Here is an 18,346-nt window from a genome sequence, read left to right on the forward strand (position 1 = left end):
TCACTTTTAGCTCCTAATGATTTCCACCCTTCTTAAACGTGATCAGAAACCAACCCTTTAATAGTCCATTTTAGAGCTGCGCTGTCCAGTATGGTAGCCACTACTTGTGGCTATTTACATTTAAGTTGGTAAAATGCATACAAATTAAAAATTCATCTCCACAGTCAAATTAACTGTATGTCAAGTACTTGTCAGTGCAGACAGAGACTTTCTGTCATTGCAGAGAGTTCTGGAATCAAATCTAAATCACCGATCTACAGATTTCCAAAGCATCATTTGGTTTTTTACAAACATTCACAAGGTATTTTCCTACAATCAGTCTTCTGTTACCTCTCTTATATTACATACCTCCTCCGAGATCACCATCAGCGTTGGCTCCATTTTTCTATTGTACAAATCATCGAATATGTAGGTATTGGTTATAGGCTACTATTTCTTTGGTTTTAAGTGGGGTTGCATTGAAGATACAACTAAATCATGTTTGGTATTCTAAAATTTGGGCCTGGAAAACAGCACTGTCTTACTAACGTTCCCATGATTTATTATTGTTCAGGGGCCTAAGGGAAGAAGGATACGATTTGTATTGCTTGGCTGAGGCCATCTGTTCCTGGGTGCTGTTGGAGTGGTGCGGCCAGCTCTTAAGGAATCAGCCATCAGGCTGTCTTATTCTTTAAGTGGATACCATCCGGGGCAGTCGCAGTGAATGAAGACCCTGTACAATGAGTATTTGGGGTTCTTTACCCGTTTCTTTTGCAGAATCCTTAGTAGAAGACATTTTCCAGATTTAAAAGACTAAAGAAAGTGTCTACAGCTCCCTCGGGGTTGACATTTTCAACTGCTAAGCCTCAACCTTAGTGGATATAATTTCCCGTCATTTGCCCAGCTACCACTCCACTCTCCGTAGTCGCCAGTGTGGTTTGCTGGTGGAGAGTAAGGGCCAGGAGACATAGAAGAAAAATCTCTGGGGATCCAGGCCCCAGGCAGCCTTGTTAGAGGAAAAGCTTATTATGATGTAGGGAAGCAGAAACGTCTTTCTTAGCTCAGTGAATATAGCTTTCCAAAAAAAAAAAAGGAATTTAGGTTCTTGGGATAGCTTGCTCTTAAGCTTTTGGGGTTTTTGGAAATTCACCCACTGTTTCTAATATTTGCTTGATATTTGCACCCAGATAGCAATAGCAGATCATAAAACAGATACATGCAGGTATGTGGTGGGGGACAAGGGAAGGGCTCAGAGCTGGGGAGCAGGGACCCTGACTTACAAGCCGTGTGCTGTCAGGCATTTCACTAGAGTTCTGAGTCTTGGTTTCATAAACCTCCCCTCCTGCTTCACAGAATTACTGTGAGGATCGAAGTATTTTGTGTGACAGGAACTGTGTTAGACATTTTACCTTTGATCATCATAATTACAAGGTAAGATTTTATTATCCCCATTGTATAGGTGAGAAAACCAAGGCTTAAAGAGCATGCTTGTCACTGTGTATGCACTCTGGAAGTTTCACTGGTTGTCGTTGTTATTTTTATGTACAGAACCCTTAGTTCTTGGGCCTAGACTTTCTCTCTGTGGGACCTAAGGCGAGTCCAGGAAGATCTCTTCGTGCTCAGCACTTCATCTGTGACATGGAGATGACAATCCCAGCCTCTAACTTGAAGGAGTGGTGAGGAGTCAGTGAGGGAGGGGGAGTGAAAATGCATTGCAGATAGCAGTGGGCCATGCGAATGCATGGATGGTTGGTTGGATTATGGTGGAAAAACTGGGAAGTTGCTTTTCAGATGGCTGTGATTATATTTTGCCCCTTGTTGCTCTGATAATTAATTTGGTGGGAAGAGAGAAGTAGCTATTACTTCTTCCTCTCTTTCTTCCTTCCATGTAGTACCCATTGTTGAGCTATTGGTGACTTTGGATGTCTCTTCTCTTGTGCTCTCTGGACTTTACTTTTCCCACTGTCCCCAGCCTTTTCCTGTTTCTCCTTGGTTTATGTCTCGAATTCAGCTCATCTCCATCTGTTCTTTTTTTCTTTCTCCTTTACCCTTCAAACTCTATGAGGCTCCTTTCATCATTTTCTGCTTATTAAATAAATCCAGTGATTAATATTTTTATGTTTGTTCTGGAGCAAGCCGATCAAAATGACTGTGTGTAAGTTATGACTGTGAAAAGGCGAATCTGGTGATGGACAAGCAGGGCTTTTGAGGTAGGAGTGTTGGGTCCTGGGGGCAAATAGTATTTCACTAGGTGTGTTTGCGCAGAGTGGTAGCTAGTACCTATGCATGAAATTTTGGAGTTTGATCTGTTGCTCCCAGAGATAGGGAAGAGACTCAGCACACAAGGCTCAGATTCACCCAGAGCTCTGTTCAGTTCTTGGTCACTTCCTTTTATTAGCTCTTTGATAATTTCTTCCTCTCCATTTTCTCCTTCTGGAATTCCCATTTATCTGATGTTGGATTTCTGGAATTCGTCCCTTTAAGTCTCTCTTTTCTTTGCTTTTATATTCTTCCATGTCCTTTTCTTTTTGTTCTGCTTTCTGGGGTGTTTCCAATGACTCTATCTCTAAATTCTTATATCGGGATATTTTTAAAAATAATTTTTACATTTAATTTCCAGGAGTACTTTCTTATCTTTTATCATTTCTTTTTTTGTCACACCCCGATTTTATGTTTTGGAAGCATTATTTCCTTCTTTCTTTTTTAAATTTCCTTCTGTTTTTGTTTGAAGTTATCTATGTTTTGTTTATTTTTGACAATTACTTCTCTTTTCTTCATTATGTTATTGATTGGCTTCTTCCTGTTTGAGACCTTTTTCCCAAACCTGTGATCCTTGGTTGTGCATTTACATAATTAAAGTGAAATGCTGAAAGTTGGTTGGATGCTTTGTTTGCAATTCTGGCTGCACAGTAGCATCACCTGGGGAGCATTAAAAACAAAACAAAACAATCCTGGGGGGCTATCCTAGACCAGTTGAATCTGGGAGTGGGGCCTAGGTATTGATAGACTGATAGAGATATTGAAAGAGATAAATAGATAAAGATAAAGATTTTAACTCCTCAATAATTCTCATGTGTAGCCGGGGCCAAGAATCCCTGCTCAGCCAGATGCCATCCGGCGCGCCAGGGCTGATCCTTTCTGGAGGTGGCATTATTACCGTGGATTGAAACCACACGGATGCTTTCTACCGCGGTGGGTGCCTGGGAGACTCCATCTGCAGCTGACTGATTTTCTTTCTCTCTGCACCTCTGGCAAATTGCAGAGTAGGAGGAATTGTATATTCCTACAGAGACTGGAGAATTTACTTTCAGGAAACTACAGGCAAGAAGGATAGCTCCCCCAGGAGGGCTGGGCAATCTTCCTACTAGAGGAATCTTTACAGCTGGGACAGGAAAGGTGGTCAGGAAGCAGGCAAGGACAGCTGTGGCAAAGGGCTTTCAGGATGGATGGACCTGGAGGCGAGTGTGGCCAGTGAGCATATGTTCCTGGAGAGGGTGGGGGTGAAGTGGGACCTGGGACGGAAGCTTGGAACCAGGCCAGAGAATTTAGCCCTTGAGCTCTGCTGAAGCTTACGTCCACCCCTCTTTCAACCTCTGGGCCAACAGTGGGATCCAGGTTTGGCAATAGAAGAGAGAGTGATAAATAGGAAAAACCTGCAATTTGAGAGGGACACAGTGGTGGGAAACACCTGGAGACCCATGAAACAAAACTCTTACCCTGAGCCCAGCTACCAAGTGAGGTGGGCAGGGCCCAGCCACCACCACTCACAGCTTTGGTGGCCTTGGGTCAGCCGCACATCTTCTTGGAGCCTTGTTTTCTTCAACTGGGAAATGAGGATAATCACAGTGCCTGCCTAACTGGAGAGAAAATGGGCTGATGTGTGTTGGAGAATCGGGTTGTACGGGCTGGAACATAGGAGACAAATGTAGTGCTTCTTATTACTCTCAGAATTAATATGATAATCTTTTCCCCCATGCATTAGAAATCAGGATGCCCTTAAACTTTCAGACATCTGGCTAAGGCATGAATCTAGATGGGAAAAAGAATGAGCACAAAGAACAAGATTTGGTCTGAGGCTGACTTCTTGCTAGGGATGACCTGAGCACTTGGAGAGAGGGCCTCAGAGATTCCCCTTGCCATCGCTCCTCCCTCCCTTTCCCCTTTTCTTCTCCCAGTGGTGTGAGAGGCGGGGTGGGGGAGGTGGAAAAGGCTCTGTGAAATACTGCCCTTCTCTAAGGAGAATCTCTTAAGATTCTTTGAGGCCTTTTGCATTCCCTATTGGCTTGGGATTTAGTACAATCTCCTTTTGATTTAGGATATTATAGGTAGGTAGAAATTATGTCAATAATTTAAAACACTTGAAAATCCATGCAATGAAAGAGTACATTGTGTACATTATCAGCACAGATGAAGCTGAGGGCTGCCTTGACTACCATTCACAACCTGGGAAACACTCTTAGGAGCCTAGTGTGTTTCCCGCCAGGTGTTTGATTGTACCCTTACATAAACATACAGGTATTTGTAGAAATAGATCAGATGGTTTGATTTGGGTTAGAAGGTGTCTCAGAGACTCGGTGCGGTTCTGCTGCTTGGGTTTTTCAAAAAGCAGTATCTTGGAGAGCTTTCCATGGCTGCACAAACAGCTCTATCTTAGAAACCTCCCTCATTTGCATAGTCTTCCGGTGACTACATGCCCAGAACCAGACTGTTTAATGAACACGTTCTCCTGATGAAAATTTAGGTTGTTTCCCAGTGTTTGCTGTTACAAGCAGTGCTGCTTGTTGGTAATGTTTCCCTGGAGTAGATAGCAAGAATTGGAATTGCTGGGTATCATCTACATTTTACAGTTCAGTAAAATGTTTTTTTTCCTACCAAAGTGCCTACAGAGTAGTTTTCCCTACAGTGCAACTAATTCCTGATATTCTAACTTTGCTGGTACCATAACTTCATTGTTATTTTATTTGTCAGTTCCCTTGTTGTGAGGTCAAGAATATTTGTCTGTGTTTATTGGCATTTGTGTTTTCTTTGGTTAGTTTCCCCTTTACTTATTTCCCATTTGATTATTAGTCTTCTTTGGTGTTTGCGTTTTTGGGCATTTATGGTTTTTATACATCCTGAATACTAATCCCTTGTCTGTTATATATATTTCAGCTAATTTCTTCCACTCTGTTATTTGTCTTCTAGCTTTATTTTGGGTGTCATATCTTATGCAGGCTTAAAATTTTGATATGTAAAATTTATTGATCTTTTCTTTGATGATTTGTACATTGTCTTATTAAGAAGGCCTTTGCAACTCAGAGTATCTAATGTTTTGGAGTCACTTCTTTTACACTGTGATCTTTAGCCCAATCAGAATTTATTTTTGTGAGTGATGCTAAGTAGGGATCTAACTTTTTTCCTAAATGGGTAGCAATGTGTATAGTCCATTTTTCCTCCACTCATTTGAAATATTATCTTTATTGTACACTAAATCATCATATATTTTGGACTTTTCTGGATTCTAGATACTCTCATTGGTTCATTTGTAAATTTTTATACCAGTAAAATGTTTCTGTAGTTTCATTTTAATAATCTTCATTGTTCTACTACAAAGCTCTTTTGTTCCTTTCTTCCATCCCCTGAATTTTATTATCCTTGAAAGTTTTACTGCAATTGTATTGACTTTATAAGTTGGTTTGGAGCAAATTGAAATATTTGCAATATTATACATTACCATCCAGGAATATTGGGCATTTTTCCCTATGAAAGTTATGTACATATTTGTTATGTTCTTTCTTAAGTGCTTTATATAGTTTTGTTGCTTTTTTTTGTATGAGATCTTTTTCAATATTTTCTCATTAGTTATTGCTAGTGTTTAAGAAAATCATTTGATTTTTAAAAACTTTTTATATTGAAATATTTTAAAACTTTCAGGACAGTTAGAAAAATAATACATACCCCATTCAAAATACACCATCATACCATCCCTGCTCAGATATTCAAATCCACCAACTTTTAATGTTTTCATATCATTCTATCTATCCATCCATTTATCTTACCATTTTAGACAGGCTTTTCTAACATTTGAGAGTAGGTTGCATACATCATGCTCCTTGGACACCTGATACTGCCATGTACATTTCCTAAGAACAAGGGCATGTTCACTTATGTAACTAACTTAAGCCCAGTTATGAAATTCAAGAAATTTAACATTCATGTAAAGCTTAGAGTCCATACTTCATATTTTTCATTTGTTCCAAAACTGTGCTTTTGGACATTCCCACCTCTGTCCAAATGTGGGTCCAGTGTGGGATCATGCCCTGCCTTCTGTTGTCATTGAATCTTTGACCTTAGTTCTCTTTCTTTTTTTAATAATTGTGGAAAAATATATAGAAAATGAATTTTTCTGTATCAGCCACTCCCCAGCATACAATTCAGTGGGATCCATACCACTTGCAGTATTATCCTACCCTTACCACCATCCGTCACTCTAAACAGAATCCCTGACCGTGTTATGCATTAACTCCCTCCTCCCCACCCCTCCTCCCCAGTAACCGGTACTCTACTTTCTATTTCTATAAATTTGCATATTCCAGCTATTTCATGTAAGTGGAATTATACAGTATCTGCCCCTTTGTGTCCAACTTATTTCACTTATATGATATCTTCAAGGTTCATCCATGTAGCAGCTTGTGTCAGAACTTCCGTCTTTTTAGGACTGAATAATATTCCATTGTACATATATGCCACATTCGTTTATCCATTCATCGACTAGTGGACAATTGGGCTCTTATGAATAATGCTGCCATGAACACTGGTGTACAGTTATCTGTCCGAGGTCATCCTTTCAATTCTTTTGGGTATATACCTACAAATGGGATTGCCAGGTCATATGGTAGTTCTGTGTTTGACTTTTTCAGGAACTCCATTGAGCTGTTTTCCATAGCAGATGCACCATTCTATATTTCAACCAACAATGTACCAAGTTTCCCACATCTTCATGTTCTCAGCAGCACTTGTCATTTTTTGGTATTTAAGAACAGCCATCCTGGTGGGTATGAAGTGTTATCTTATTGTGGTTTTGACTTGCACTTCCCAAGTCCACTAACGATATTGGGCATCCCTTCATGTGCTTATTGGCCATCCATATATCCCCTTTGGAGTCCTTTGCCCATTCCTGTAATGAGCCCATTAAAATCTTTTCTCATTTCTTTCTCTACACATTTTCCCAGTATTCTCTTTGTGGTTACCATGGGGGTTAAATTTAATATCCTAAATCTGTAATAATCTCATTTGGATTGATTCCAACTTAATTTCCATAGGATACACACATACTATGTTCATATAACCCTCTATGTAGTTCTTATCACAAGCTACATTTTTACAAGTCTAAAACCATTGATTTATTCTTAGTTTGTATGCATGTGCCTTTTAGATCCTGTAGGAAGAAAAATTGGGGTTATAAACCCAAAATACCATGATACTGGCATTTATATTTACCTATGTTATTACTTTTTTAAGATTCTTATTTTTTCATGTGACTTTGATCTGTTGTCTGGTGTTCTTTCCATTCAACTTGAAATATTCATTGAAGGGCTGGTCTAGCAGTGATGAACTCTCTCAGCTTTTGTTTATCTGGGAAGTTTTAATCTCTCCATCATTTTTGAAAGACAGTTTTTCCAGATGTAGAATTCTTAGTTGGCAATTTTTTGCTTTCAACACTTTAAATAGGCCATTCTATTGCCTTCTTGCCTCAGTGGTTTCCAATGAGAAGTCGACACTTAGTTTTATTGAGGCTCCCTAATACATGACACTTTGCTTCTCTCTTATGGTCAGAATTCTCTCTTTTTCTTTGCCATCCAAATTTTTTATTATGACGTGTCTCAGTGTGGGTCTATTTGTATTTATCCTGTTTGGAGTTCTTTGAACTTCTTGGATATGTATGTTCATATATTTCATTAAATTTGGGAAATTTTCAGCCATTATTACTTCACATATTCTCTCTGCCCTGTTATCTCTCTCTTTTACTTCTGGGACTCCCACGATACATATATTAGTATGCTTGATTGTGTTTCATGGGTCCTTCATTTTATTCATTCTTTTTTCTTTTATTTCTTCAGACTAAATAATTTAAATAGTCTTATCTTCACCTTTACTGATTCTTTCCTCTGTCAGTTCAAATCTGCTGTTAAATCCCTTTAAGGAATTCTCTATTTCTGTTACTGTTATCTTCAGCTCTGTTTGGTTCCTTTTCATGATTTGTATCTCTGTATTGACTGTCTCTTTATGTTCCTTTTTTGTTTTCCTGATCTCCTTTAGTTCTTTGTTCATGTTTTCTATGAGTTCTTTGAGTATATTTATGACCGTTTTTAAAAAGTTACTTGTCTGGTATTTCCAAGCTCTGTTTTCATTCACTGATGGTTTTTAATTCTTTATCCTGCTCCTTTGCTTTAGCTATTGTTTTCTGTTTCTTTTATGTTATATCATTTTTTTGTTGCAGCCTGCGTATTTTGATATTTTATTCTATCTGAAATTTAGACACTGAAGTATCTATTCCTTAAGCTTATATCTAGCTAGTGTTTATATAGATCTTTCCTTGAACGCCAGGGCTAACCAAAGAAGAAGAAGAAAAAGAAGGGGGGACATGAGGAGGATGAGGAGGGAAAGGAGAAGGAGAAGGAGAAGGAGAAGGAGAAGGGAAAGAGGAAGGGAAAGAGGAAAGGAAAGGAGAAGGAGAGGGAGAAAAAAAGAAGAAGAAATAACCATATTTCTTGGTCTTTTCAGATTGACCCACGTGAGTTCTCTCCTTCAGAGCTTAGCTGTCCTAATAATAAGTTTAGGGAATAGCTGAGGCTCAAGCGTAGGGTCCTCTCCAGTCTTTTCTGGGCACATGTGCTTTGTTCTAGGAATTCCCCCATTTACATGGGTCCGAACATTTCCCTAAGAAACGGTGTTTCCCCTTGGTTCTGAGCATTACACTATGTTCCACAACCAGCAGTCCTTTACCCCAACACCTGCAATTTGACTTTTCCCCTTCAGAATCATTTATGAGAGCTCTGAAAGTTGCCCCCACATACAGGGCAAGTTTTGAGATCGTTAGGTGCCCAGGCTCAGTTCTTCAGGCTGCCATCAGACTGACTGGCACAGACATCGATGCTCCCAATATGTGCATGAGAATGATTCTGCCTCCTCTGGAACCAGGACCAGGGACCCATACTGGGAGCATGGGTTGGCTCTGCACCAAGCTGGTGAGGGACTGAGGAAGGGGCCAACAATGGTGACAGGAGATCCTACCATTTTCAAGATGCTCTTTTCTTGATTTGGTACTTTCCCTGTTTCTGCAACCCTTTCGCTGTGTTCTGGAGCTTTAGGAAAGATGGTTCTTCCAGCTCTTTGTTGTTTAAAGTTTCAGTGGGGGGATGGAGTCTTGGAGGTGGTTCATGCTACCATACTGATTTTTATACATGAATTTGTACCCAACTACCTTGCTAAACTTTTTTATTATTCTGACAGTTTGTCAGTTGATGAAACAGTCATTTTTTTTGCACTTTGACTGCAAAAATGCTTCCTCCTTCTCCTCTCTCTTCTCAGACTTTACACCTCTTGTGATTTTTCCTTGTGTTAATAGCACTAGCTAGGCTTATTAGTATGAGATTGAAATGTGGCAGTGATAGAAGGTGTGCTGGTTTGAAATTATATACTCCAGAGAAGCCACATTATTTTTCCTAATCCAGTCTTGTGGGGCAGACCTACTTTTGGGTGGGATCTTTCTTATTAAGTTGTTACCATGGAGATGTGATCCACCCAGTTGTGGGTGGGACCCTTTGATTAGGTGGTTTCCATGGATATGTGTCTCTGTCCATTCAAGGTGGGTCTTGATTCACTTACGAGAGTCCTTTAAGAGGGAGCCATTTTGGAAAAAACTTCAGGTCAACACAGACAGAAATGTTTGGAGATGCAGAAAGAAAACACCCCTAGGGAAGCTGTTTGAAACCAGAAGCAAAAGGACCAGCAGATGCCAGCCATATGCCTTCCCATATTGACCTTTCTTGAGTCAAGGTATCTTTCTCTGGATGCCTTCATTTGGACATTTTTATGGCCTTAGAACTGTAAACTTGTGACTTAGTAAACCCCTTTTATAAAAGCCAACCCATTTCTGGTGCATTGCACTCTGGAAGCTTTAGGAAACTAAAACAGATGGCATCCTAATCTTGGTCCTAAGTTTAAGAGGGATGCTTTTATTCTTTCACCATAGCATGTGCTATTTGCTCAATTTTGCCGATTGCTTTTATGAAGTTAAGGAAGTTTCCTTCTTGGCCTACTTTTTAAGGTTTATTTTTAATCAGAGATGAGCTGTTGAATTTAATCAGACTCTTTTTTTTTGGCATGATCGTATGGGATTTTTCTTTAGCTGTTATTTGGTATATGATGTTAAAAGATTATTTTGGAGGGGGTGATAGCAATGGTGATAAATCTTAGCTTAGTGTCATAATACTTCTTCCCTGTACTAAAACTTTTTTACTTCATAGTAAAAGAGAGAAAAAAGTATAACAACAGGTATACCCATAATCATTTTTGCTTAATCTTTGTTGATAACATTTCCCCTATGTACTGCTTTTTTGCTGAGTTTTTTTAAAGTAAATTGTAGCCATCATAATTCAATATATACTTTAAATATGGATATCTTCCTGTATTTCCATAATTCCATTATCATACCAGGAAAATTAATGAGTCCTCAATACTATCTAATACCAAATCTATATTCAAAATTCCTCAATGGTCCCCAATATGTCTTCTACAGCTTATTTCTTTTCTAGTACCCAATCAAGAACCAGATAGCACTTTGAGTTGCAATATCTTATAAGTCTTATCTTTTGACCTATAATGACCCACCCCACCCCACCTTTGGTTTCATTGCACTTACTTGTTGCAGAGATTGAAGTGGACTGTTTCTCCTGTATCAAATTCCATCTTCAGCATTTGTCCGATTTCTTTCTTGTAGTTTCATTTAACTTTTCCCTGTTTCTCTAGTGGATCTTGTAAATTGGAATTCAAGTTTAAAGCCTTACATATTAGTCAGTACATACATAGAATGAATTTAACATTCTTAATCTGTCACATTTCCTTTTGTCTTGATACCAGGTTAACTCAGTAGCACACACAAATTGTTCTTATACTCCTCCATCTCCCAAGTTTATATAGTTCTTTTCAAACTACACCTTTATATATAGTATGTCCCAAATCATAGACTATTTACTTTTGCATTTTAGATTCTGTAAGAGGTAAAAAGCATTGTACAAAACAAAACTACAATAGCACTGGCATGTATATTTATCTTCGTAGTTAACTTTACTGGAGATCTTTAAACTGAGTAAGTCCCTTTAGCATTTCTTTTAGGGTAGATCTCTTGCTAACGATACCCTCAGCTTTTGTTTACTGAGAATGTTCTAATCTCTACCTCATTTCTGAAAGATAGTTTTCCTGGATATAGAATTCTTGATTGACATTGTTTTCTTTCAGCACTTTAAATTTGTTGTGCCACTGCCTTCTTGCCTCCATGGTTTCTGATGAGAAATTAGCATTTGATCTTATTGAGGCAGTTTTATACATGAATCATTGCTTCTCTCTTGTAGTTTTCAGGATTCTTTCTTTTTCTTTGACATTTAGTAGTTTAATGATCATGTATCTCAGGGTGGATCTTTTTTTAGTTTACTCCATATAGAGTTATTTGAGCCTGTTGGATGTATATGTTTAAATCTTTCATTTGATTTGGGACAGTTCAGCCATTTCTTCTTTGAATATTTTTTCTTCCCCATTCTCTTTTTCTTCTCCTTCTGGGACTCTCATAATGTGTATATTGGTACACTTGATGATATCCCACAGGTAACAGAGTCTAAGATACTGTTCATTTTTCTTTCATTCCCTTTTCCTTTGTTCATCTCAAGACTAGATAATTTCAATGGTCTTATCTTCAACTTCACTGATACTTTCTTCTGTTAAGTCCAATCTGCTATTGAACCTCTCCAGGGAATTTTACATCTCAGTTATTGTACTTTTCAGCTCAAATATTTCTATTTTGTTCCCTTTTGTGATTTCTTTCTCTTTATTGAAATTGTCATTTTGTTTGTTTATATATTATTTCCCTGATTACCTTTAGTTCCTTGTCATATTTCCCTTTAGTTCTTTGAGTATAATTAAATAGTGTTCTTAAAAGTCTTGGTGTGAGGGCCATGGTGGCTCAGCAGGTAAGAGTGCTTACCTGCCATGCCCAAGGACCTGGGTTTGATTCCCATGTAAAAAAAAAAAAAAAAAAAAAAAAAAAAAAGTCTTGGTGTGCTATATCAACGTATGTGCTTACTCATAGATGGTTTCAAATGCATTATTTTGTTCCTTTGAATGGGCCATCATTTGCTTTTTCTTTGTATGTCTTATATATTTTTCTTGGTCAGTGGTGCTTTTAGTATTTTAATATGTTATCTGTGGAGTTTAGTTTCTGAAATGTTTGTTCTTAAGTTTATATCCAAATAGTGTTATAGCAGAGATTTCCTCGAATGCCAGGAGCCAAACACACACACACATACACATGGTGACAGAAGATGCTGAAAAATAGACAGAAAAATAGAAAAGGGAAAAAGAAATTGAATGAAGAAAACCAGTCTTTGCTGATTGTTTCTGTGCAAGTGCTTTCCTTTAAGCTTGGTCAGCCTTACAATGAGCCCAAGGAACAGCCTGAAATAAAAGTTTAGTGTCTTTTATCTTTTTTTCCGTGCATGTGTCTTGTTCTGAGCATGGATGCATGGCTTTATGAATTCTTCCATTTTCACAGAATGTCTCTCTTCTCCCAGAAAATTTTTACCCCTCTTCCCCCAGGAAATCTGAAGTCTTTCTTCCTGGTTCAGTGGGATCTATTTATATTGTAAAGCAGGTAAACCTTTTCCCTATGCAGCTGTGGTTTTATTGTTTTCTTAACAATATTGTAGCTTCTCTGCAAGCTTCTTTGACATTCCAGCTGTCAAAGTTTTGTAACAGGGCATAAAGAGATGAGTGTCCTGGTTTATTCTTTCATGCTACCACTAGATGTATTGTTACAGACATACACGTATCCCAGTATTTATATAATATTTACTCTGCTCCCTCTAGAGTCTGGACCAGGGACTTACTGTGAGACCCTAGGTGGCTCCACACTGAACTGGAGAGGGGATGGGGGTGGGGCCATAAAAGTTAACCTTTTGTTACCACCATTTTTAAGTTACCATTTCTTGGTTCCATGCTTGCCCAAGTATTGCAATCCTTTAACCGTTCTCTGGAGCTCTGAGAAAGGTGGCGCTTCAGTTTTTGTTTGTTGTTCAAAAAGTCTGTGGGTGGACAGATCCCTGGAGTATCTTACTCAGCCATATTGGTGATGTCTCTGAAGCTTGTTTATATTTTGCACTGGAGGTTGTTTGCCATTGTGTTATGGTTAATAAGGAGTGGGGCTTCGGGTTCCTTTAGATTTCAGGCCAGATACAACTACTTGGTTGGACACAATGTGAAAAATAAAATTGTTAGTAAGTATAAGTGTTTTCTGTTTACCTTGAAGATTGAACCATAGAATTAATTCTAGTTTTTTAGTCAGCTCTGTTTCTTCTTGGGGCACAGAAGTGTTAAGTCTGAATTCCTAACAGTGAGGTGTTTAATTAGAGCATTAGTTCTCAAAAGTTTTCTTGCATTAGAACCACCTGGAGGCTTGTTAAAACAGATTGCTAGGAACCACCCTGGAGTTTTAGTAGATCTGGGATGGAGCTCAAAAGATTGCATTTCTGATAAGTTCCCAGGTGATGCTGCTGCTCGTGGTCCAGGAATCACATTTTAAGAACCCCCTGAAATAGATGCTCTGCTGTGTTTTAACTTTCAGTGCTTGGCACTCACTTTTACATTATGATGACAGAATGGAAAATCTGGCAGAAATAAAAATTTTCACACACAGTCTCTCAAGAATGTTCTTCATTCTTTGGTGACTTGCCTGAGTCCTTTGCCCAGATGCCAGCTTCATGCAGGCACTGAATTTCATGACTCAGTTGGACTTATATATATATTTTAACTTTTTGTTTTGAAATAATTTCAAACTTAAAGGATAGTTGCAAAAATATTTCAAACCCCATACAGAACTCCAGCATACCCCCACCCAACAGATACCCAGATCCACTAATTTTAACATTTTGCTACCTGTGCTGTCTCATCCTTTCTTTCTATCATCTCTCTCTCTCTCTCTACCTATCTATCTATATATATCTATCTATCCCCCATCCATTATCCATCCACTTTCTAAACATTTAAGAATGAATTGCACACATCATACCCCTTGAGCACATAATACTTCCGTGTACATTTCCTATAACAAGGATATTCATTTATATAATCACCATAATGCAGTTACTAAGTTCAAAAAATTTAACATTGATATAAAGCTAAATTCTAGATTCCCTTTCTTTGTGTCCCAATAATGTCCTTTAGAGACTTTTCCATTCTTAGATCCCACCCAATATCCAATTATTGCCTATAATGGTCATTACTTCTTGAGTTTCTCATTCTTTTTTATCAATCGTGGAAACATATATGACATAAATCTTCCCATTCCAGCCCTTCCCAAACATCCTCTGCGGTGGGATTAATCACACTGACAGTGTTGCAGCCCCTCACCATCATCCACTACTAGATTTTTCCCTTCACCCCAAAAGGAAACCTTAACACTCATTTTGCATTAGCTCTTCATTGCTTCTGTGGAAGCAATTGCCCCCAATCCCTGGTAACCTGTACTCTACTTTCTGTCTCTCAGAGTTTGCATATTCTCTGATATTTTCTTTGTAATTATCATGGGGCTTAAATTTAACCTTATAAATATATAGCATGCTCATTTGCTTTGATACCAGCTTAACTTCAATAGCAATATGAACTATGTTCCCATTTTCCTCCATCCCCCCATCTTTATTTAGTTCTTATCACAGATTTTGAATTATGAATCCCAAACCATTTCTTTTTCATTTCCTTCTTTGCATTTCTGTTTTAGATCCTGTAAGAAGAAAAAAATGGAGTCACAAAAAGAAATATGGTAGTACTGGCTTTTATATTTATCCTTGTCTTTATTTTTACAGGAGATCTCTATTTCATGTGACTTTAGTCAATTGTCTGGTGTCCTTTCCTTTCAATTTGCAGACCTCCCTTTAGCATTTCTTGTAGAGCTAGTCTAGAGGTGACAAATTCCCTCAACTTTGTTTATCTAGGAATGTCATACTCCCTCCCTCATTTTTGAAAGACAGTTTTTCCAGATATAGAACTCTTAGTTGGAAATTTTTTGCTTTCAGCTCTTCAAATATGTCTTCCCACTGCCTTCTTGTCACTGTCATCCCCAATGAGAAATTGGTAGTCTTAATGAGGCTCCTGACACATTGCTCCTCTCTTGCGGCTTTCAGAATTCTCTATTATTCCACAGTTTGATTATAAGATGCTGTAGTGTGGTTCTATTTGCATGTATCCTGCTTGGACTTTGTTGAGCATCTTGAATGAGTATATTCATGTCTTTCATTATATTGGGGAAGTTTTCAGCCATTATTTATTTATTGTTTTTTTTTTCACATGGGCATGCACCCGAAATTAAACCTGGGTTTCCAGCATAGCAGGCCCAGCCGTTAATTTTTATATTCTCTCTGTCCCGTTCTCTTTTTCTTCTCTTTCTGGGACTCTCAAAATGAACATATTGGAATACTTGATATTGGAATACTTTCACATACTACAGGTTCTTCAGGCTCTTTTCACATTTTTTTCAATCTTTATTCTTTATTTCACATTGTATAATTTCAATTTTCTTATCTTCAAGTTCATGGATTCTTTCCTTTTCCAGATCCAATCTGCTATTATACCCCTCCAGGGAATTTTTTTTTTAATTTATTTATTAATTAAAAAATTAAGAAACAAAGTAAAACATCAACATACATAATCAGTAATTCACAATATCATCACTTAGTTGCATATTCATCATTTCTTAGAACATTTGCATTAATTCAGAAAAAGAAATAAAATGAACACAGGAAAGAAAAAGAAAAAAAAAAAAGATTATACCTACCATACTCCTTACCCCTCACTTTCATTGATCACTAACGTTTCAAACTAAATTTATTTTAGCATTTGTTCCCCCTATTATTTATTTTTATTCCATATGTTCTACTCCTTTGTTGACAAGGTAGATAAAAGGAGCATCAGACACAAGGTTTTCATAATCACACAGTCACATTGTGACATATTATTCAATCATCCTCAAGAAACATGGCTACTGGAACACTGCTCTACATTTTCAGGCAATTCCCTCCAGCCTCTCCATTACATCTTGAATAACAAGATGATATCTACTTGATGCTCCAGGATAACCTCTCGACTCTGTTTGGAATCTCTCAGCCATTGACACTTGTCTCATTTCCCTCTTCCCCCTTTTGGTCGAGAAGGTTTTCTCAATCCCTTGATGCTGAGTCTCAGCTCATTCCAAGATCTCTGTCCCATGTTGCCAGGAAGGTCCACACCCCTGGGAGTCATGTCCCACGTAGAGAGGGGGAGGGTGGTGAGACTGCTCGCTGTGTTGGCTGGAGGGAGAGGCCACATCTGAGCAACAAAAGAGGCTCTTTTCCCTCCAGGGAATTTTTAATTTCTGTTACTGTGGTCTTTGGCTCTGGTTCCTTTAAATAATTTGCATCTTTCTATTAATATTCTCTTTGTATTAAAAGAAAATCAGTTATTTTCCTGGTTGCCTTTAGTTTTTTGTCCATATATTCATTTAGCACTTTGAGCATATATAAGACCAATATTTTTAAAGTTTTTGTCTGGAATGTCCCAGGTCTGATCACTCTGATTGATGGTTTCTTATACTTTAATCTTCTCCTCTGCCTGGGCCATCACTTCCTGTTTCTTTGTATATATTTTACTCTTTTATTGAAAACTGGCATTTTGATATTTAAATATATTGTTGTTGGAATTTAGACACTGAAGTTTCTGTTCCGTAGGCTTATATCTAGCTAGTGTTATGAATGAGCTGTCCTGAATGCCAGGACCTAACAACAGTAACAACAGAAAGAAAAAAAAAAGAAAGCACTTTTCTCAGTCTTTGCAATTGATCAGTGCAGGTTTCTTTCTTCAGAGCTTATCTGTACAAAGAATTTAAAGACTAACTCTAGGCCAAAGCCTAGGAATTTCCTTGTTCCTTACTATGCATGTGTCTTGTCTTGAGCATGCACAGGTGGCTCTCAGAATTCCTCCGTTTACCTGGGTATGAATGTCCCCTCTTCCTTAGGAGACAGGTTGTTTGTGGTCCTGGGCATTGCACTCGATGTCCTACAGCCAGCAATCCCTTGTCATAAGCAACCACTTGCCTGTTCTCGGACAGCATTCTGTAATAGTACTCTCTGAGCCACTGTCTAGTTTTAGGACAAGTTCTGGGCAGTGAATCTCTCAAGCCACCATTAGACAGATTGGGCTAGACAAATATGTTCCTTGCTGTGCACAGAGTTTTCTGTGCTCGCTCTGTTCCCAGGACCAGGGATCTGCCCTGGGAATGTGAGCTGGCTCCATGCTGAGCCAGCAAGGGGTGGGAAGGGGCCATTGTGGGAGCCATGAAATCCTAGTTTTAAGTGACCTCTTTTTTTATTCGACTCTTACCCTGTTACTGCAGTCCTTCAACTATTTTCTGATAGATTTAGAATGATGTTTCTGCCAGTTCTTGCTGGTTGCTCAAAGAAACACTGAAGCATCTCACTGTGCCATCTTGATGGTGTACTCAGTGGATGTCAATAGAAATTGGCTTGGTTTTGTGCAGACAGTACCTGCCTTGGGCTGGAGTGAGTGTTTGGCTCTGGAGAGAGGTGTCATTAAACCTTGGTTCTAGAGCCCCACTTTCAGAGGGTGTGTGCTAAGCATCCTGCCATTGCAGGCTTACATGAAACCATCGGCTCTCTCCCCTGTGTAGCCTCTTCACTGGAAGGCACGTGGTTCCCTCTCTCAGGTGCTAGGAGTCCTTGAACCAGACCAGCCAGACGTTTGAGGACTTGCCAGCAGAGCAGTAAACATGCAGTCGGTTCTAAGTGAAGGCTGATTAGAATAAATTAGAGAACAGCCATCAGACATTTGAAAACAGGTTTAAGAACAGCCCTGGAGGGTACTATGGGGCATTTGCGCAGATTTGGGGAGCTGGGGCGAATCGATTATTATCTCAGCTAGGGAGGGGTTCTGGGGAGCTCAGGACTCTGCCCAACCCAATTAAGTGAGAGCAAGAGTGGCTTTGAAATCTTATAATTTCTTTCATGTTCAGTGCATGTAGTGGAAATAATGGGTGTTTGCGGGCAGCATTATAATTGCATTTTAGTCTCTC

At 38.7% G+C, this 18,346-nt stretch overlaps 1 protein-coding gene and 1 pseudogene across 1 annotated transcript in view; one reads left to right on the plus strand and one right to left on the minus strand.

Annotated features, from left to right (window-relative positions):
• The window catches only part of APBA2 (amyloid beta precursor protein binding family A member 2), a 222,297-nt gene that overhangs the window by 110,735 nt on the left and 93,216 nt on the right, over positions 1–18,346 (plus strand). The gene's annotated exons all lie outside the window — the stretch shown is intronic.
• The window catches only part of LOC143651467 (ubiquitin-ribosomal protein eS31 fusion protein pseudogene), a 76,471-nt pseudogene that overhangs the window by 32,214 nt on the left and 25,911 nt on the right, over positions 1–18,346 (minus strand).

This window comes from Tamandua tetradactyla, chromosome 12 (assembly GCF_023851605.1).
Source record: "Tamandua tetradactyla isolate mTamTet1 chromosome 12, mTamTet1.pri, whole genome shotgun sequence".
In the NCBI taxonomy this organism is placed as follows: domain Eukaryota; kingdom Metazoa; phylum Chordata; class Mammalia; order Pilosa; family Myrmecophagidae; genus Tamandua; species Tamandua tetradactyla.